This window comes from Salmo trutta, chromosome 37, assembly GCF_901001165.1.
Source record: "Salmo trutta chromosome 37, fSalTru1.1, whole genome shotgun sequence".
Lineage (NCBI taxonomy): Eukaryota > Metazoa > Chordata > Actinopteri > Salmoniformes > Salmonidae > Salmo > Salmo trutta.
The window spans coordinates 4646858-4669878 of NC_042993.1; the positions used below are offsets into that span (position 1 = coordinate 4646858).

The 23021-nt window shown below is 42.3% G+C and overlaps 1 long non-coding RNA gene across 1 annotated transcript; it reads left to right on the plus strand.

The window, feature by feature from the left end:
• The first annotated feature begins 6470 nt into the window (after positions 1-6470).
• LOC115177137 (uncharacterized) lies at positions 6471-7007 on the plus strand. Its single transcript, XR_003872357.1, has 2 exons — positions 6471-6523; positions 6615-7007. It is a non-coding gene; the product is annotated as an uncharacterized LOC115177137 (long non-coding RNA).
• The last annotated feature ends 16014 nt before the right edge of the window (positions 7008-23021 follow it).

Here is a 23021-nt window from a genome sequence, read left to right on the forward strand (position 1 = left end):
CTTTTCATTTGTCTCTTTTCATTAGTTTCTTTTCATTAGTCTCTTTCATTTGTCTCTTTTCATTTGTCTCTTTTCATTAGTCTCTTTTCATTAGTCTCTTTTCATTAGTCTCTTTTCATTAGTCTCTTTTCATTAGTCTCTTTCATTTGTCTCTTTTCATTTGTCTCTTTTCATTAGTCTCTTTTCATTAGTCTCTTTTCATTAGTCTCTTTTAATTAGTCTCTTTTCATTAGTCTCTTTTCATTAGTCTCTTTCATTTGTCTCTTTTCATTAGTCTCTTTTCATTAGTCTCTTTTCATTAGTCTCTTTCATTTGTCTCTTTTCATTAGTCTCTTTCATTTGTCTCTTTTCATTTGTCTCTTTCATGTATCTGTTGTGTATTGTTCTTTTATGGGTAAGGTATTCCTTTGCAATCTGTTAACACGTTGTGAATCAGTGTACTGCTCTCTTAGTCTGCACAGTGGGCAGAGAAGCCTGATGGCCTAGACTGGATACACTTCAGAACACTGTTATGGATATTATTTGCCTATATAGTGGATTGCTGGTGTGTGTGTGTGTGTGGAGTGTACTGTGTTTTAAATAATTATGTTTAAGGCAAAGTGTCTAAGTGTGTCTCACCACACTTGAATATTTAATGGGATAGAGATAAATAATTGATGTCTTCACTTTCATGTAAGTTTTCAGTATTAAAAGTATTGTTGCTCTTATACCCTTCCTAGATTTGTACTAATTTGCAACATCTATTGGGGCCTTTGTTTAGCTTTGTGTCAATGACAAAAGTACTTTTTTGTGCCATGAATTAAAAATATTCCCCCTAAAACAGTGCCAAGCATTTTTCTCCTCCATAAAGTAGTCCAACAAGCTAGACACTGCAGTGACTTCATGAACTTAGGTGATGTGAACTTCTGGCTCTGGGGTGGACTTTCCTATTGTTATGACGTTAAGGTCAGTGACACACAGACAGACATAACCATTCCATTCTATTCTGCAGGCTGCGTGTCAGGCATGGAGGCTGTGGGTGGGAGCCATTCTGAATGTCAGTATCGGTTTCTCTTGCCAGATGGGAGATTTTTGTCGCCACACACAGGTGTGTTTTAGAGATATGAAATATTTGTATTTTTTAATTTCACCTTTATTTAACCAGGTAGGCTAGTTGAGAACAAGTTCTCATTTACAACTGCGACCTGGCCAGGAAAAAGCAAAGCGGTGTGACACAAACAACAACACAGAATTACACATGGAATAAACAAGCGTACAGTCAAAAACATAATAGAAAAAAAATAAAGTCTATATACAGCGTGTGCAAATGGCTTGAGGAGGTAAGGCAATAAATTGGCCATAGTAGCGAAGTAATTACAATTTAGCAAATTTACACTGGAGTGATAGATGTGCAGATGATGTGCAAGTAGAAATACTGGTGTGCAATAACGGTGTGCTATTTACAGATGGGCTGTGTACAGCTGCAGCGATCGGTTAGCTGCTCGGATAGCTGATGATTAAAGTTAGTGAGGGAAATATAAGTCTCCAGCTTCAGTTATTTTTGCAATACATTCCAGTCATTGGCAGCAGAGAACTGGAAGGAAAGGCGGCCAAAGTAGGTGTTGGCTTTGGGGATGACCAGTGAGATATACCTGCTGGAGTGTGTGCTATGGGTGGGTGTTGTTATCGTGACCAGTGAGCTGAGATAAGGCGGAGCTTTACCTAGCAAAGACTTACATATGACCTGGAGCCAGTGGGTCTGGCGATAAATATGTAGTGAGGGCCAGCCGATTAGAGCATACAGGTCGCAGTGGTGGGTGGTATATGGGGCTTTGGTGACAAAACAGATGGCACTGTGATAGACTGCATCCAGTTTGCTGAGCAGAGTGTTGGAGGCTATTTTGTAAATGATATCGCCGAAGTCGAGGATCGGTAGGATAGTCAGTTTTACTAGGCGGCGTGAGTGAACTAGGCTTTGTTGCAAAATAGGAAGCCGATTATAGATTTAATTTTGGATTGGAGATGTTTAATATGAGTCTGGAAGGAGAGTTTACAGTCTAGCCAGACACCTAGGTATTTGTAGTTGTCCACATATTCTAGGTCAGAACCGTCCAGAGTAGTGATGCTAGTCGGGCGGGCGGGTGCAGGCAGCGAACGGTTGAAAAGCATGCATTTAGTTTTACTAGTGTTTAAGAGCAGTTGGAGGCCACGGAAGGAGTGTTGTATGGCATTGAAGCCCGTTTGGAGGTTTGTTAACACAGTGTCCAAAGAAGGGCCAGATGTATACAGAATGGTGTCATCTGCGTACAGGTGGATCAGGGTAGCAAGAGTAGCAAGAGCAACATCGTTGATTTATACAGAGAAAAGAGTCGGCCCGAGAATTGAACCCTGTGGTACCCCCATAGAGACTGCCATAGGTCCGGACAACAGGCCCTCTGATTTGACACACTGAACTCTGTCAGAGAAGTAATTGGTGAACCAGGCGAGGCAGTCATTTGAGAAACCAAGGCTGTTGAGTCTGCCAATAAGAATAAAGAATAAGAAAGATAGATAAGAAAGCCTTGGCCAGGTCGATGAAGACGGCTGCACAGTACAATCTTTTATCGATGGCAGTTATGATATCGTTTAGTACCTTGAGCGTGGCTGAGGTGCACCCGTGACCAGCTCGGAAACCGGATTGCACAGCGAAGAAGGTACGTTGGGATTCGAAATGGTCGGTGATCTGTTTATTAACTTGGCTTTCGAAGACTTTAGAGAGACAGAGCAGGATGGATATAAGTCTATAACAGTTTGGGTCTAGAGTGTCACCCCCTTTGAAGAAGGGGATGACCGCGGCAGCTTTCCAATCTTTAGGGATCTCGGATAGGGGTTTCAATAATGGCGGTGTATAATTTTAGAAAGAGAGGGTCCAGATTGTTTAGCCCAGCTGATTTGTACGGGTCCAGGTTTTGCAGTTCTTTCAGACCATCTGCTATTTGGATTTGGGTGAAGGAGAAGCTGGGGAGGCTTGGGCAAGTAGCTGCGGTGGGTGCGGAGCAGTTGGCCGGGGTTGGGGTAGCCAGGAGGAAAGCATGGCCAGCCGTAGAGAAATGCTTATTGAAATTCTTGATTATTGTGGATTTATCGGTGGTGACAGTATTACCTAGCCTCAGTGCAGTGGGCAGCTGGGAGGAGGTGCTCTTGTTCTCCATGGACTTTACAGTGTCCCAAAACTTTTTGGAGTTAGCGCTACAGGATGCAAATTTCTGTTTGAAAAAGCTAGCCTTTGCTTTCCTGACTGACTGCATGTATTGGTTCCTGACTTCCCTGAACAGTTGCATATTGGGGGGACTATTCGATGCTATTGCAGTCCGCCACAGGATGTTTTTGTGCTGGTCGAGGGCAGTAAGGTCTGGAGTGAACCAAGGGCTATATCTGTTCTTAGTTCTAATTTTTTTTGAAATGGGCATGCTTATTTAAGATGGTGAGGAAATTAATTTTAAAGAACGACCAGGCATCCTCGACTGACGGGATGAGGTCAATATCTGTAACGCCCTGGCCATAGAGAGGGGTTTTTGTTCTTTATTTTGATTAGGCCAGGGTGTTACATTGGGTGGGCGTTCTATGTTCATTTTTCTATGTTTTTGTATTTCTTTGTTTTGGGCCGTGTGTGGCTCACACATTGGAGTCACACATAAGGAGCCTGTTTTTCCTTTGGGTTTTGTGGGGGATTGTTTCTGTTTAGTGTCTTGCACCTGACAGTACTGTTTGGCTGTCGGTTTTCTTGTTTTGTTGTATAGTGTTCGTTCGTAAATTAAAACTCAAGATGAACACTAACTCCGCTGCACCTTGGTCTACTTCCACAGACAGCCGTTACAATATCCTTCCAGGATACCCGGGCCAGGTTGATTAGAAAGGCCTGCTCGCAGAAGTTTTGCCATTTATGAATGTGTTATTCAATGCATTTCTATAGGCTTTAGCAGCCAAAATCAATATTTTATAATTTTTTTATTTATTTTTGGGGATACCTAAAGGGGTCCTAAAATTCTAAATCAAATAGCTAAATGATCCATTCTATGACCACCTTAAAACAATTCCATATGTCAGTTTACACCCCCCACACATTGTCTTAGACTCTAAAGAAATAAACTTTTTGGCCCTATTGCTTCTAAATTTCAATTCAATAATCGGACATCTATTTGGCAGTAGCTTAGTACTGATTATAGGAAACAAGAGTTGGTTCAACTTTTTAAAGCTGTTTTATAACATTTCAAGTTCAAGAATGGTTGGTAGTTTGTAAAGTCACATTTCACAATTCAAATGTTTATTTTATTTTATTCCCCCCAGGAAACAGTGGTTGACCTGACATGTCAAATGCTTTAGTTGTTTTTGTGAAATACTATAAACACCAGGTTTAAATTATTTCAAGTTTTACCATTTGAGGTAAATAGAGTGAGAGTTGAATTGATTAAAATGAAGGGTATTAAGTATTGATGCCCCCCTTCAACAGAATGTTCTCAAACCTGTTTGTCACCGTGTTCTTGGCCAGCTGTTTGGAAATGCGTGAGTAATAAAAATACCATTATGAATTATAATTATGAATTAATACGGTTTGTGTTTTCAATTCAACTTGTCTTTTTCATTTAGGGCTCAATTCAATCTGTATCACGGAAATTCCCCTTTATAGCGCGATTGAAATATAAAGGCAATGTTCTTGCATTGGCGGAGACTGCATTCAAGGGAAAAACGGCATAATTCGTCTTAATAGGAAGTTATTTTCAACCCCGCGGCACATACACACACTTACACTCAACAAATGAATAATGGGCTGCTGATGGTATTTTTTTCTCTTGCTTTGCTTGATCTTTTCGATATTAAATCAAATGTATTTGTCACATGCGACGAATACAACAGGTGTAGACCCTACCGTGAAATGCTTACTTACAACAAAGCAGTTCAAGAAATAGAGTTAATAAAATATTTACTAAATAAACTAAAATAAAAAAATGTAATCAATCAAAAAGTAACACAAATGTACATAACAATAACGAGGCTATATACAGGGGGTACCAGTACCGAGACAATGTGCGGGGGTACAGGTAGGTCGAGGTAATTTGTAAAGTGACTATGCATAGATAATAAACAGCGAGTAGCAGCAGTGTAAAAACAAATGGGGCCATACACACTACCCTCTGTAGCGCCTTACAATCAGATGCCGAGCAGTTGCCAGCTGTAGACATTTTTGAGGATCTGGAGACCTATACCAAATGTTTTAAGTCTCCTGAGGGGGAAAAGGTGTTGTCATGCCCTCTTCACAACTGTCCTCTTCACAACTGCCCTCTTCACAACTGGGAAAGGGCAGTGTGGGGTGCGATTGAGATTGCGTCATCTGTGGATCTGTTGGGGCGGAATGCGATTTGGAGTAGGTCTAGGGTTTCTGGCATGATGGTGTTGATGTCAGCCATGACCAGCCTTTGAAAGCACTTCATGGCTACCGACATGAGTGCTACGGGGCGGAAATCATTAACTTCTTCGGGCTAGGGGGCAGTATTTGGAAGTTTGGATGAATGAGGTGCCCAAAGTAAACTGCCTGTTACTCAGGCCCAGAAGCTAGGAAATGCATATAATTGGTTGTATTGGATAGAAAACACTCTAAAGTTTCCAAAACTGTTAAAATAATGTCTGTGAGTATAGCCAAACTGACATGGCAGGCAAAAACCCGAGGACAATCTATCCAGACATTTGTTTTTCTCATTTTTTCAAGCATCTGCTTGGTTGTGTTAGGGTTGAACTGGCTATTTGCTTGCATAACCTATATAATATACCGGGGAAGCTATGCTACAATATTAAGTATATAAACTATGGATAAGTCAACTGCTGAAGACAAGAACTACACCCGGCAACAGGAAGTGCGTCACGAGGCTGGGAGCAGCCTGCATGCCAGCGATAGGATGAGTAAGTTTAAACCACGCTCATCCTCGCTCTGACAGGCCAGCAATGAGCGGGAACTATCTCTGTCAGAGTATATAAGGGAGAACAAAGGATGTGACGCTTTCTTCGCTGTCTTGCCCTGCGTGGTGTTACAGTGAGACCGTATATACGAACAAGATATTTACCATTCAAGTGTTTGCAATAATTAAAGAACAAAGAAAACATGAGTTACTCTTTGCTAAATAATTTGTTCTAATACCAGATTCGAATTGACGTGACCCGACAATTGGTGACCCCGACGTGATCTGGTATAGGAACTTCGCTGAGTATTGATCAGCCGATTGGACATCGCTGTCGTGGGACGGCGTGTTTCACAAAAAGTCCGGACAACTAAAAAGAGGTAAGCAGACACCTATTGTTATAATAACTAAAGATCTGCATATTGGCGTTATCCAAATTACTTTTGTGAAGCACCTGATCGATGTAAGTGAACCAAATTATGAATTGTTATGAGTAGATAAGAAATATTATAGAGTCATTATTGTGACATGCAAACCTGTGGTGAATGTGTTGTTAGTACCATAGGGAATAATTGGTTTAGTAATTGGTATCGGCAAGATTCGTAAATATAAAGGTACGGTTAGGTTCGAGGAATTACCCCGGCAAGGATCGGGAAATTTTAGATAGAATACTGAAATCTTTCGGCAAGATTCGTAAATATAAAGGTACGATTAGGTTCGAAGATATAGGGAATAATTGGTTTAGTAATTGGTATCGGCAAGATTTGTAAATATAAAGGTACGGTTAGGTTCGAGGAATTACCCCGGCAAGGTGCGGGAAATTTTAGAATAGTGAAATCTTTCGGCAAGGTTCGTAACTTCGAGGGTACGATCAGGTTCAAAGATATAGGGAATAATTGGTTTAGTAATTGGTATCGGCAAGATTCGTAAATATAAAGGTACGGTTAGGTTCGAGGAATTACCCCGGCAAGGAGCGGGAAATTTTAGATAGAATACTGGGTGACCGGCAAGATTCGTAACTTCGAGGGTACGATTGGGTTCGGCGGAGTAATTCTTAGGAAAGGAGGTGAGGTTGTAGGCGAGGTGAAAGAGGAATAATGAATTAGGAATTTAAAGGCAAGAGAATAATAGTATAAGAAAAAGATTGGAGATAAAATAATATGATAAATTTAGGTGTAGAATAAAAGGAGATGTATAGCTGATTGAATTTACAAACAAAAAGGCATCAAAGGGATTGGAGGAATATTTTAGATAGGACGATAATTGTGGCTATTGGCAAGGCACATACTACGGGCGTGGCTAGGGTTGATAAGTATATGTTTTAAATGGTGGGGTAATGTTGCCTCTAACGGAAAGTTATTACTCGATTTGATATGCTAAGGGTGTGGTTAGGTTTGGGAAAAATATGTTTTAAAATGATGGGTTATTGTTGGCTCTATTGGGGATTTATCAGTTGATTTGATGTTCAGTGTTTGACAAGGGTACAAGAACCAAGTTCAGATAGATGGGCTAGAGCGGGATAATTTATTAAATAGTTTGATGTTGGACACTGTATAACACTGTAACGATTGGCGTCGGGTGATGAGGAAGCGGACCAAAACGCAGCTGGGAGCGAACACATGTTTATTCTTACACTGAATTAAACACGTACACAAAACCAAGAAAATGCCTGATCATTAACTGCTCAAACAAAAGAGACAACAACCCACAAACATCGTGGGGGGAAAGGAACTTAAATGTGATTCCCAATCAGACATAACTAGCGACAGCTGTCTGATTGGAAATCACCCCCGAGCCCAACATAGAAATAAACCACAAAGAAAGGCTATAACAAAACATAGAAAATAAACCATAGAAATACCACACCCTGACCAAAATAGCAGAGTTCCCCTGGTCAGGGCGTGACAGTACCCCCCTCCAACGGTGCGTACTCCCGGCGCACCAACCTAAAGTCTATTAGGGGGGGGACCCGGGTGGGCGCCTCACCCTCGGTGGAGGCTCTGGCCCCGGGCGTGTTTCTCCCCCTGCCTCCACCCTAGCCCTACCCCTCTGGCCCGGACTGGACCACGGTGGAGCGGCATGCTCAGGCTCCGGAGCGGAGCCGCCGACCGGAACAGGACTGGTCACCGGTGGACCGGACACAGGCCGTGCCGGACTGTGGACACGCGCCGTGGGCCTGGTGCGGGGAACAGGGACGGGCCGGACAGGACCGGGGACACGCACCACCAACCTGGTGCGGGGAGCAGGGACGGGCCGGACTGGCCTGGGGACACGCACCACCAACCTGGTGCGGGGAGCAGGGACGGGCCGGACTGGACTGGGGACACGCACCACTGGCTTGGTGCGGGGAGCCGGGATGGGCCGGACAGGACTGTGGACATGCACCACTAACCTGGTGCGGGGAGCAGGAATGGGCCGGACAGGACTGGGGACACGCACCACTAACCTGGTGCGGGGAGCAGGGACGGGCCGGACTGGACTGGGGACACGCACCACTGGCTTGGTGCGGGGAGCAGGGACGGGCCGGACTGGACTGGGGACACGCACCACTGGCTTGGTGCGGGGAGTAGGAATGGGCCGGACAGGACTGGGGACACGCACCACTGACCTGGTGCGGGGAGCAGGGACGGGCCGGACTGGACTGGGGACACGCACCACTGGCTTGGTGCGGGGAGCAGGGACGGGCCGGACTGGACTGGGGACACGCACCACTGGCTTGGTGCGGGGAGCAGGGATGGGCCGGACAGGACTGTGGACACGCACCACGAACCTGGTGCGGGGAGCAGGGACGGGCCGGACAGGACCGTGGACACGCACCACTAACCTGATGCGGGGAGCAGGAATGGGCCGGACAGGACTGGGGACACGCACCACTAACCTGGTGCGGGGAGCAGGGACGGCCCGGACTGGACTGGGGACGTCTGGCAGCTCGGGACAGTCTGGGCAGTCTGGCCACTCCGGCAGTTCAGCGCAGTCTGGCCACTCCGGCAGTTCAGCGCAGTCTGGCCACTCCGGCAGTTCAGCGCAGTCTGGCCACTCCGGCGACTGTTGACTGGCGGGCAGCTCCGACGACTGTTGACTGGCGGGCAGCTCCGACGACTGTTGACTGGCGGGCAGCTCCGACGACTGTTGACTGGCGGGCAGCTCCGGCGACTGTTGACTGGCGGGCAGCTCCGACGACTGTTGACTGGCGGGCAGCTCTGACGACTGTCGACAGGCGGACAGCTCTGACGACTGTTGACTGGCGAGGCTGGGTTCACGCACTTGAAGCCTGGTGCGTGGTGCTGGTACCGGATATATAGGACCATGGAGGCTTACTGGCGGTCTCGAGCTTAACCCTGGCATCGCCCTTTCTCGCTGAATGCCTACTACCCCCTGGTAACTGCGGGGCGCTGGTATAGCGCGTACTGGCCTAAAAACACTTGGCCTCGCCATAACACCCATTACCCCGAAGCGTAAGCCCTGTCCATTAACTGGCCTCCCAGAAACAGTCCGGGGATTTGGCCTGGGGCTCCAAACTTGCCCCGCAAAACTCCCCTTGTGCCCCCCCAAAAAATTCTTGGGGAGGCCTCTCGAGTTTCCTCAACTCCTCGTTCCTCTGCTGCTTGGTCCTGGTTTGGTGGGTTGTTCTGTAACGATTGGCGTCGGGTGATGAGGAAGCGGACCAAAACGCAGCTGGGAGCGAACACATGTTTATTCTTACACTGAATTAAACACGTACACAAAACCAAGAAAATGCCTGATCATTAACTGCTCAAACAAAAGAGACAACAACCCACAAACATCGTGGGGGGAAAGGAACTTAAATGTGATTCCCAATCAGACATAACTAGCGACAGCTGTCTTGGACATGGTATTTTTTAAAGTCTTGGACATTTCATAAGTGTGAAGCCGAAAGAGAGGAGGAAGTTGTAAAGTTTGGCTTTAATCTTACTATAGAAGTAAGGCAGAACGTTGGTTGAGTAGTGGGTTATATTTTTGCTTACGGGTAAAACAAAGATGAGAAGAGAATTGGTTATGTGCGCTGAGCTATGCTTGGGCTATGTTTGGCTGGAAGGAAGCATTTTGTGATGTGATAAATTCTGGTTATTGATTCGTGGTTTGATTGATTAGTAACACCAGTGAAATGAACGGGAAGTGAATGTATGCTAACATTATAATGTTTCCATTGCATGAAACAATGTTAGGTCAGAAAGGTGGATAGCAGGGTGAGTTAATTTTATTTCGCAGGAACAGTGCAAATGAATTATAGTTGTGCGTGTGCCTGGCCGGCGTGCGCGTTCCTGTAGGACGTAGAGTCGCAAGCTAACTCGAGGACGCGCTATTTGTAAGGGGGGTGAGGTCAATCGCTCTGAGCCCTTGAAGTATAGTTTTGGTACCTCTGTAATAAAACAATTACATATGCTTTGGAAATTAGCTAGGTTGCATTTGGTTATTTGAAATACCTTTTTCATTTGCGTTTAAATGTTGAATGATTGGAGTCAATGGTTAAACAAATGAATTGGGTACCAGGATATGGTGATTTGATAGTAGTGCCCTGGGCGACAGATGGACAATATGTCGAGAAAATCACACAGCTGTGTAATAATCTGAGGGACCACCATTACCGACATGCAGATTTCTCTAAGGTTCACGAGTGTAAACAAGAAGACAGTGAGAATATAAGCCAATACCTAGAGAGAGTAAAGGACGTGTTCAACGCAAATAGTGGGTTAATAGAACCCGTCATAGTGGATGGATTTGATGCCCCGTATTATCAGCAATTAAAAATTGCTTTCCTCAGTGGAATGCGTCCAGAGATAAGTCGTGCCATCGAACAGAACCTCGTAGGGTGGGGGCTAGCAGATCTGAGGGAAGTAACAGAGGCAAGAGATGCCAGAGAGGGGGTTGAGACAAATACAGCGAGAAGAAGGTCAGGCGCCCACAGCCAGAAAAAGGAGCGCTTAGCTCTCTTTGGGAAAAATTCCTAGGGACAGGATATCTTAAAGGGGTATACACATGGCATTTTGGAAGTTTTGTTTTCTGAGATTGAATTAAGCACGTGAAATTCTTTTGATAGGGAATGTTCTGGTAACTTGAGATACAAAATGTAGATAAAGTTCTTAGCTTTCATTTGTCTAATGTAGTAAGAAAAACGGTTCTGAAAGGGTGGTATGACTTTTGACCCCTCTGGTGACTTTTCCTTTTGTGGTCTAATCAGCCGCAATGAAAAGCCATTTGGATGGTGAATTTAAGGTCATTTGCGATATTGATTTTAAGGAAATTTGTAGAACTAATAATTATATGATGGAGTTAAAGTTCTTAGACACAATTGATAATTTGAGCCAATGAGAAGACAGAATGACGATAAGGGTACAATCATTTTTCTTTGTGGAGTAGTTCAGATTAGTCATTTTGATCTGATTATGTTATGTGAATATCGTTTGATAATTAGGGGTATTTTTACATTATCTAGATACGTTTATTTTCCCTTAGGAAGTCAGCTGGGGTTGTATTCAGTATAAGAGATTTAACACAACAAGGCTGTGGAATTGACATAACAGTATTATAATATTTTGTTGTGAATAAGACTTATGTCAACAAGACAGAGATATGACATTTGTAGGTGATCCAGGATCATTGAGGGTATCGAGATAAAATTAAACGAATTAAACAAACCTGTCTAGATAGGCAATATCTAGACAGGTTGATTTTTTCTAAAATTTCAGAAGCGCAACAGGGGAGACCATGAGATATTTAGTCAATATTTGGAAACAAACCATATTTGATATTGACAGTTATGAGAAAGAGCGACAGACAGATAGAAGGAAGGGCAGATGGAGAAGTCCTCCCCTGCACTGCTGAGACCTTGTTGGGTTGGAAGTAGCAGGAGGAGAGCATAAGCCAGGAAGAGAAGATAAAAGTGACACAGAAGAATTAGATAACGGTTAGTGAGTGAAGACCAGCATAGTTAAATTATAAACAGAAATAACACTGGGACAGACAGAAAAGAAATAAGAATAGAAGATAGGAGGATAATTTAGTTTGGTTCGTTTATAGTTAGGATATTAATACATGGAGGGACTATCAGCTCCATTGGCATGTATTTTAGTTTTGATTTTAAGTTTATGTTTGGTAAATTCTCTAAGAAGAGATATGCCTATTTACACAGACAAGCACATAGGCATTTAAAACCACACAAAGCAGCACAGATAAATCTTAAATAAGACACTTGACAGAGAATTGTTACAGGGTAACTAAGGATGAATGCCCCAGGGAGAGTTGGACATGTGGAAAATGAAAGGGGGCAGTCCTACAAGAGAAGGGCTGACATAAGGATAATTTACTGAACTTATCAAAGACATTGTTTAGATACGCAGCAAAATTGATACATGGCTTGAACCATGTATAAATAGGGGGAGTATAGTAGAGCAGACGATAGAACAGTTTAGGATATTACTTAAACAAAAACATTTTTTGTAGAATCTCCATTCCAACATTTGGAAATGGACTTATTGAACTATTCCGAATTAAGGGGAAGAAGGGGTGTTTAAAAATAACAGAGAAGTATAGCAAATGGGTAGAAGCGTTCCCAACTTACTGGGTGGACATGATTATGGTGTAACGCCCTGGCCATAGAGAGCGGTTTTTTGTTCTTTATTTTGGTTAGGCCAGGGTGTTACATTGGGTGGGCGTTCTATGTTCTTTTTCTAGGTTTTTTGTATTTCTTTGTTTTGGGCCGTGTGTGGCTCCCAATCAACAACAACGAACTTCAGCTGTGCCTGATTGGGAGTCACACATAAGGAGCATGTTTTTCCTTTGGGTTTTGTGGGGGATTGTTTTCTGTGGTGTTCAATAATGAATACACATCCTCCGCTGCACCTTGGTCTAATTCTAACGACAGGCATTACATATGGTAGCTAGAATATTAGGACAAGATATTATCCCTAGGGTTGGGGTACTGGAATCTATCTCTTTAAATGATGGATGACATTTTAGCTAATCAGGTAGAGCCTATAGAATGCCAGAGTTAGGGAGAATAGAGATACCAGAACAGGTAGACATAGAAGTTGAAGAAATACCAGCAGAACACATGAGAAGACTGTTTGTTAACCAAACCCGTATGTTCAAGATTTTGTGTCCAACAGGTGAATTACAGGAGAAGGTGATTCACTCGATCCAACCAGGAGACTGGGTGTGGATCCAGTCCCTGAGGAGAAAAACTGGAAGCAGTCCCGTTGGGAAGGCCCATACCAGGTTCTGTTAAACCATTGCCTTTGCCATTAGAAAAGCTGAGAGAATCACTTGGGTCCACGTTATCCACTGCAAGAAAGTATGTACACATATGAGCACTGCTGATCACACACAGAGTTAGGAGAAGAACCGAGTACCAACAGGGTCCGGGGGCTACCTCCTTAACGAAGATTTCCTATCCCGACCGTTCATCACTGTGTGCTCCTAGAGGTGTGAGTATGGGGTGGTACCTAGCAGATCGACTAAGGGCAGGAGAGGGTTGGCGGTTTTTGGGAAGAGTAGAGACTCTGAGCTGCATCATAATCTAATCTTTCTGATACATTCAGATCCACCACCTTCTGGTACTAATCATAAGATACCGTTGGCATTGAGAAGAAGTAGAAGATAAACTATATAATACACTGATGAGTGACTTACAGAATAAGGAGTCAAAGAAGATCAAGATGTAGGATTTAAGGTAAACATTAAACAATTTCCTGGTGAAGCAGAAAACTGTACAGGAATTGGGGTTGGCCAGATTGAAGTACTCAGCCAACACACCTCGGTTCACCTTAACTCCGGATGAATACCAGTGTTATAGATACAAGAATGGCACCGAGAACTAAGATGATTTTAATGGCTAAAAGGTAATCGTTAATGTGACTGACTTAGGTTTGAAAGCACAGGAGAAAATGTTTAACCTCATAGCACCTATAACTGATGTAGGGTGGCCTAGTACCAGCAAAGGACGCATACGACAGAAATTACCACAAAGGGTGGTTAGGAACTTGCGCCCTGTTCGAGTTAGTCATCAGAGGCCAGTTATAGGAGGCTAAAGTAGGCACAGGAGGAGTTTTGACCAGGATGGGAGTAGCTTTGTCTAGATGGATGCTATTGGCATCCTCAGGGAAGTTCCAGATGAATACAAAGCTATGAATCAAATATGTGAAGGTTTTAACACTACATTATTTTGGTGGGTGACAATAAATAAAAATGTGGATTGGATTAATGACATCTTTTATAATCAACAGAGATTCATGAATGAAACCGGGGATGCAGTAAAGAGGTTCTCTGACCAATTATCCGCCACCCCCCTCATGACCTGGTAAAATAGATTGACTCTCGATATGTTATTGGCAGAAGAGGGCGGTGTAGGTAGAATGATTAGGTTCATCGCTGCACGTACATTCCTGATAACACATCTCATGTTTGGGAAAATGGAAAAGTGTTGTAAGAACTGTATTATGGGCAGCTTTCACCTGTATGAGTGTGTTTGTGTTGTGTGGTTGTTGTTTGGTCCCTTGTGCGAGAGGTCTCATTTCCAGGGTTCTGGAGAGATCGATAACGGAGCAGATGGTGAGATACGGACCGAGTCAAAGTTCAGACCAATGGGACGACAAGTACCTATCGCCGAGCCAGGTGGGGGATTCATTCAATTATGAGGAGCCCATGTTAGATGAGACCATCTTTAGAGTTTACTGAATTAGTTTGATTTTGTGTGAAATTTCTGAATCCAATAAAAATAGATGTGTTATAATGTATGTGAAGTATCTAGCAAAACGGGTGGATTGTAATGGAAATGATATGATTTTAAGCCCAACTGAGACTTGACAAGCTATCTGCTGAAATGAAGGGTGTAGCAGGGGTAGACGAGGGGAATTGGATGAATATCTTTTTGGCAAGTACACATCTATGGTGGTTACTGGATTTCAGACCCTAGTGCTTGTGTTCCTATTATTGATATGTTGTACTGCCTGTATAATCCCTTGCTTAAGAAAGTATTTTACAGATGTTGTCAGAGCAACCAGAATGATGCCTTTGATGGAATTGACCCCGGAGAACACTAAATCCAGCTCTGGGCAAAAGATGGATCTGTCCGAGGACGATCCTTGGTTTGCTGTTGAGGAAGTGGTTGAATAAAGCTTATCCACAGTGTTCCCATATGTATTGAATGTAGTGGCAGGTGGATGAGAAGGTTTTAAGTTCTGGGACAAAGAGTTTGTCCCACACATGTTAGGTGTAGCCACTGCCGCAGGAAGATCTTTTTATACGTTTTTTTAAATAATATGTTCTGAATTTATCCTGTGTACTATTTGTCTTTCCTTATGTGAAGGTTTGAAATTCCTGGGTGGCTGGTAGTCAACCTAGTACAAGTGAGGTGTAGCCGGAAGGACTTGAGGGTTTTTTAACTAATCATCTAATCATTAAAATTGGAATTTAAAATTGTGTTGAGTGACACCCTAGGGGGTGTCAAAAGGGGGAATCTCAAAATTTCCCTGAAATTTTAAGAACTTATGTATTCACACCTTTCAGGTGTGAAAAGGGGGATTGTTAGGGTTTAACCAACTATTTGTTTGCATAACCAATATAATACAACTATTTAAACCTATATAATAAAAGTAGTTGTGGTGCATAACTTATGAATACTAATGCTAAACATAAGAGGTTTATATTGTATTAACATAGATTGAGCGACATATAATAGACATGACTAACTGGAGGGTTGCTGGCTAGTAGTGTAGGCTGAGTAGACTCGTGACACACACACACAATGCCTGGTTGTAGGGCCGCTCATGGACAGGTGTATGTGAGGAACTGATAGAGGGGAGAATGGCTGTGGCACAAGAACAGGCACGGTCCTTGGTTGTCTGACTCTCGGGTACACACACGAAGATAAGCTAGAAGACAACTATGCTTGGCAACAAAGATGCGTCTAGAGGCTGGGACCAGCCTGCACGCCAACGATAGGCTGGAGTAAGTCTAAACCACACCCAAGCCTCTACTATGACAGGCCCTCAGGGAGAGGGAACTACGTCTGTCAAGAAGTATTTAAGGAAGGACTTATGATGTCATTTCAGTTCTCTGTCTGCCCTGCGTGGTGACACAGTGAGCCCGTATATACGAACATCATATTTACCATAAATGTGTTTGCATTAATTAAAGGACAAAGAAATCAGAAGTTACTCTGTGTTAACTGTTTTATTCCAATACCAGATTGAATTGACGCAACCCAACAGTAGTTGTTTGGGTTATCTGTACTTTACTATTTATATTTTTGACAACGTTTACTTTTACTTCACTATATTCCTAAAGAAAATAATATACTTTTTACTCCATACATTTTCCATGACACCCAAAAGTACTTTTGAACAGTCCAATTCACACTAAACACGCATGCTTCGTTTGTAAATTATGTCTGAGTGTTGGAGTGTGCCCCTGGCTCGTTTGCTTAATATAGTGACTTTTTAATTATTTATACTTTTACATTTGATACTTAAGTATATTTTAGCAATTACATTTGCTACTGATACTTCAGTATATTTTAAACCAAATAATTTTTTAGACTTTTACTCAAGTAATATTTTACTGGGTGACTTTCACTTTTACTTGAGTCATTTTCTATTATTAAGGTATCTTTACTTTTACTCAAGTTTGACATTTGGGTACTTTTTCCACCACTGGGCATGTCCAATAAGGACCATAGTCCTGGCCTAATGTACCTTTGCTAAATCAGACAGTTGTTAATGTAGTTTTCAATCATTGATTAGTTACTACTCTCTCCAGTTAGAAACTCGATATCATCACCATGTCCTCAGTGTGACAGTAATAAATGTGTTCTGTGGTGATGTCTAAACTGTACCAGCAGATGGCAGCATATAAACAGACAAAGATCATGGGGAAAGGCAAAGGAAAATGTGAAAACAACTCAAGGCTTAACTACAACTTGTGTATTGTCTTAACAACCAACGTAACAGGCGATGTAATTACATCAAAACAAAATATTATACACGTGTTAATACTGCTAAGAAATGTAGGTATGGACACTTAAGTTCACCCTGTAACAAACTGAAGGGGATTGCATGGCCAGGGACAGGCTGAGAGAGCAGTGGGGAGAGGCATTGTGTGTTAATAAAGCTAGGCTCCTATCTGGGAACCCTCCTCATCACAAATAAATAAATGCAAAACAGGACTTAATCAATTAATTCATAAGTGACTTGTGTTTGACTACGCTACATCTTGTGACCTTGTTGTTTAGAATATTCATAATGATATTTTTTTGTTTTAAGTTCGCTATACACCCAAATGGTATGGAGGCCAAAATACCACTGGGACACTCCATAGTAACCTTCATCAAACACACATCCACTTTGTTGTTTGCATTGTTAATTTATGATTATACAATGGGTGGGTCTAATTCTGAATGCTGATTGGTTAAAACCGCATTCCAGCCATAAAACCGCATTCCAGCCGGTGTCTATTTCACAAGTTATCACCGGCTAAATCTATAACGTTAAAATGCCTATTTGCTCTGTTCCATTTGCCTGCGCAATCCACTGTCTCATCAGCCCAGCCAGGCAATTTATAAACTTGATCTCCACTATAAAAAGCATCTAGACATTACCTCAAGTTTCTTTTAGACTAACATTTTGTTTTCAACAGCGGAGATTTGTATAAACCTTGGGGTCTGTCTCTCCGACTTTGGCAACATTGTTTCAATATTCAAATTCGATCTTCAGCTGTCCCATAGTAATGAACGTGTCAGAGGAGACAGACAGGCAGGCCGCGTTTCTCAGCCAGTCGAGATCATGAATCAGCTGGCATAATTTTTATGGATATATAAGAAGAAATGTCAATAGAAAGCAGGTCAGTTTGAAGTGATTGTGTTAGCTGTGTTGTTGGCTAGCTCCTCTGAGCAACAATGTCCTGATGAGAGAGCACATTTCCTATGCCAGGTGAAATCGCGGCTTATTAGCTCATTGTTATGGATGTATCCAAATGTCACTAGAAAACTGCGTAAACAAATGCAAATACAGCTACTTTGTTGTTTTCTGTCTGCACTGTTTGATGTGACTGAAAGTTAGCCGTAGAAGGCTAGCTAGTAAGCAAGGGATGAGAACGTTGCCAGCTAGTATGGCAATAGAACATTTAGATCGAAAGACTGGGTCGTGTCCATAGATACAGAACAAAAAGACTGAACGACTGGGTTGCGTCTATGGCAACTGAACCGATACAACGAACAACCAGCTGGCATGGGTAGCAACCCTAGATTTGTGTTGGGAGTATATCTTGTGGAAGGATGAAATAGTATGAATAAATGAATCAAAATACATTTTTTAATGAAAATATGTCAATCATTATTTGAACATGTTGGTAACCCTTTGTATAAAAGTGATAATGCCAGAGAAGCTGGTGTTTGGAGGATATATTGCCCCCAGGTGGTAAGGGTAGGTAACAACACATCCGACGCGCTGATCTTCAACACAGGGGCCCCGCAGGGGTGCGTGCTCAGTCCCCTCCTGTACTCCCTGTTCACTCATGACTGCATGGCCAGGCATGACTCCAACACCATCATTAAGTTTGCCGATGACACAACAGTGGTAGGCCTGATCACCGACAATGACGGGACAGCCTACAGGAGGTCAGAGACAACAACCTCTCCTTCAACGTGATTATGACAATGGAGATGATTGTGGACTACAGGAAAAGGAGGACAGAGCATGCCCCCATTCTCATCGACAGGGCTGTAGTGGAACAGGTTGAGAGCTTCAAGTTCTTTGGTGCCCACATCACCAACAAACTAAAATGGTCCAAGCACACCAAGACAATCGTGAAAAGGGCACAACAAAACCTGTTCCCCTTAGGAGAGTGAAAAGATCTGGCATGGGTCCTCAGATCCTCAAAACGTTCTTCAGCCTCACCATCGAGAGCATCCTGACTGGTAGCATCACTGCCTGGTATGGCAACTGCTCGGCCTCCGACCGCAAAGCACTACAGAGAGTATTACGTATGGCCCAGTACATCCCTGGGGCCAAGCTCCCTGCCATCCAGGACCTCTATACCAGGCGGTGTCAGGCCCTAAAAATTGTCAAAGACTCCAGCCACCCAAGTTATCTGTCAATGTGTTGTCCCGGCCCTACCTGTAGATGCACTACACCCCTGCAAGGCATTTTATCTGCTCAATGTTTATATTGATGTTTTTATATGGTTGTGATTTGTGTTTTTATGTTGTAAACATGTCTTTGTATGAAACTTTATGTGCTGCTATTTCGGCCAGGTCTCTCTCATAATATATATATATATATATATATATAAATTCCCATTTGTTTATATTTTTTATTTTACCAAATTAGTCTTATTGAGATAATATATATATATATATATATATATATATATATATATATTATCTCAATAAGACTCATTTGGTAAAATAAAAAATATAAACAAATGGGAATTTCGAATTCATCTGGATTTTGGCATATTCATATAATTGGTATTTTGTTTAGTGTATATATTTTTAAAATTCCTATCAGTGGCGCGTATTCATGGATGCCAAGGGAAGCCAGGCTTCCCCGCAAAAGAAATTCTAAGAAAGAAAGATATAAAATAATGTATCTTTCGTCTGTCTGTGTTTCATAATTTTGATAGTTTTGCTGATAGTGTATCATCATCAAGTCTAAAAACAATTTTCTTTGAAGGGAAGACTTGGTGCTTTTGAAATACTTTAATTTGTCTCTTTCATTATTCTGTTCTCATTTCTCTCTTTTCATTTGTCACACATAAGGCAGTTCTAGGTCTTGTGGCATATTTTGGTTAAACTATCCCCAATTCAATGGAATTGCAACCCTCTGCATGCACAGTGCATTGTTCCATCACATGTGCAGTGCACTCTTCCATCACATGTACAGCTGATTCTCAAGATCTTGCACACTAATGAGATGCTATTGAGCCCACACTACTACACTGTCTGAGCCAAGGACTACATACATTTTGATTACAATACTGGGTGGGGTGAATATATTTTACATGACATACATTTTTTGTTAACTAGGAAATAGTAGCCTACAGCAGTGTTTAAATCATTTCTAACTTGTTATCAATTTCTGCTAGTTAGTTTTTGCAACCATGTGGATTTTAGCTTGCTTGAGCCTGAAGATTGTTAATTCACCTGTTTCCAGACATGTTTCATTTTAAAACATTTATCTTACAAACGAGTTGTTTAACTTTACTAGGGTAGGGGGCAGCATTCGGAAATTTGGATGAAAATCGAGCCCAAATTAAACTGCCTGCTACTCAGGCCCAGAAGCTAGGATATGCATATAATTGAGATTTGGATAGAAAACACTCTAATGTTTCCAGAACTGTTAAAATAATGTCTGTGAGTATAACAGAACTGATATGGCAGGCGGAAACCTGAGGAAAATCCATCCAGGAAGTACTATTATTTTGAAAGGCTGTTTTTCCATTGAAAGCCTATCCACCATACAAAGACTTAGGACCCAGTTCATGATCTCTATGGATTCTTCAACATGTGGCCAGTCTTTAGGCATTGTTTCAGGCTTTTACTCTGAAAAATGAGGGAGATACAGCACTTTCAATGAGTGGACAGGGGAAATTTCCAGACATGAGTCCAGCGCGTGATCGGGAGCGCGCCTTTCTTGTTTCTCCTTTTCTATTGACGAAGCTTTTGTCCGGTTGAAATATTATTGATTATTTATAACAAAAACAACCTGGGGATTGATTTTAAACATCGTTTGATAAGTTTCTACGAACTTTTATTGTACTTTTTTGACTTTTTGTCTGGGTGTTGAGAGCGCGCTTTGTGCCTTTGGATTACTGAACTAAACGCACCAACAAAACGGAGGTTTTTGGACATAAAGAGGGACATTATCGAACAAAACGAACATTTATTGTCTAACATGGAGTCCTGGGAGTGCCACCAGATGAATATCATCAAAGGTTAGTGATTCATTTAATCGCTATTTCTGACTTTTGTGAGTCCTCTCCTTGGCTGTGAAATGTCTGTATGGTTTCTTGTGGCTAGGTGCTGTCCTAACATAATCGCATGGTGTGCTTTCGCCGTAAAGCCTTTTTGAAATCGGACACTGTGGTTGGATTAACAAGAAGTTTATCTTTAAAATGGTGTAAAATACTTGTATGTTTGAGGAATTTTAATAATGGGATTTCTGTTGTTTATATTTGACGCCCTGCAACTTCACTGGCTGTTGTCGAAGTGGGACGCTAACGTCCCAATGATACCAGAGAGGTTAATCTAACTGGTTAACTATTTATCTGTACATGGAATTGTATTTGTTGTTTTTTTACTCATTATTTTCTATTCTTTACAGGAAAATGCCACGGGCACTATCTGTTGTGTGGAGACATTTCACTGCAGCTAATTAAGAAGGAAAGGCTGTGTACATTTGCAGATAGTGTGCCAAATCATATGTGAAGAAGGCAACAAAGATGCAGAATCATCTGGCCAAGTGCATAAAGTTCCCTCAGCACTCAACAAGCAACCTCTGACAAAAGTCCCTCTACATCTATTCGAGGTGAAAATGATGAATCAGACACCTTATCGATAGCAACAGCTCATGGTCCTCCTGGAATCAGACGTTTTTTTGAATCAATGGAGGAACATAGTCAGAGAAATGCTGATGAATGTCTTGCTCGAGCTGTGAATGCAACTGGTTCACCTCTGATGCTCACTGGCAAGATGTATTGGAAGAGGTATTTCTGAATGTTCTTCGCCCAGCATACTTCCCTCCCACCAGACATGTGTTGGGGTTCGTTTCCTTGTTCCTTTTCAATCATTGGCTCATTGATGAAATTAGCATTATGACAATATCTTTAACCTGTTGGGGCTAGGGGGCAGTATTTGCACGGCCGGATAAAAAACATACCCGATTTAAACTGGTTACTACTCTTGCCCAGAAACGAGAATATGCATATAATTACTAGATTTGGATAGAAAACACTCTAAAGTTTCTAAAACTGTTTGAATGGTGTCTGTGAGTATAACAGAACTCATATGGCAGGCCAAAACCTGAGAAGATTCCATACAGGAAGTGCCCTGTCTGACAATTTGTTCTCCTTCTGTGGCATCTCTATCGAAAATACAGCATCTCTGCTGTCACGTGACATTTTCTACGGCTTCCATTGGCTCTCAGAAGGCGCCAGAAAGTGGAATGACGTCTCTCCTGTCTCTGGGCGAAAAACAGCAGGAGATTTTGTGAGTGGTCAGGCTGGGAACAGTGACACTGGAGATGCGCGTTCATGAGAATTTTCAATTTTTTTCTTTCAGCCTTTGAATGAATACAACGTCGCCCGGTTGGAATATTATCGCCATTTTATGAGAAAAATAGCATAAAAATTGATTTTAGATAGCGTTTGACATGCTTCGAAGTACGGTAATGGAATATTTAGACATTTTTTGTCACAAAATGCACTCGCGCGTCACCCTTCGGATACTGACCTGAACGTATTTGAATATAACTATGCATTATTTGGAACCAAAAGAACATTTGTTGTTGAAGTAGAAGTCCTCGGAGTGCATTCTGACGAAGAACAGCAAAGGTAATCCAATTTTTCTTATAGTAAATCTGAGTTTGGTGAGGGCCAAACTTGGTGGGTGTCAAATTAAATAAATTATTTCGCGCCACGTGATTCCACTGGCTGTTGACTAGGGCGGGAAGTTAAAAACCTCTTACATCTAGATGTTCCGCTAGCGGAACACCGCTCCAATATCCAATGATAGGGCATGGCGCGAATTACAAACACGTCAGAAATCCAACACATCCTCCGAGAGCAACTTCTCCCAACCATCCAGGGACAGTTTGGTGACGAACAATGCCTTTTCCAGCATGATGGAACACCTTGTCATAAGGCAAAAGTGATAACTAAGTGGCTTGGGGAACAAAAGATCGATATTTTGGGTCCATGGCCAGGAAACTCCCCAGACCTTAATTCCATTGAGAACTTGTGGTCAATCCTCAAGAGGCGGGTGGACAAACAAAACCCCACAAATTCTGACAAACTCCAAGCATTGATTATGCAAGAATGGGCTGCCATCAGTCAGGATGAGGCCCAGAAGTTAATTGACAGCATGCCAGGGCGGATTGC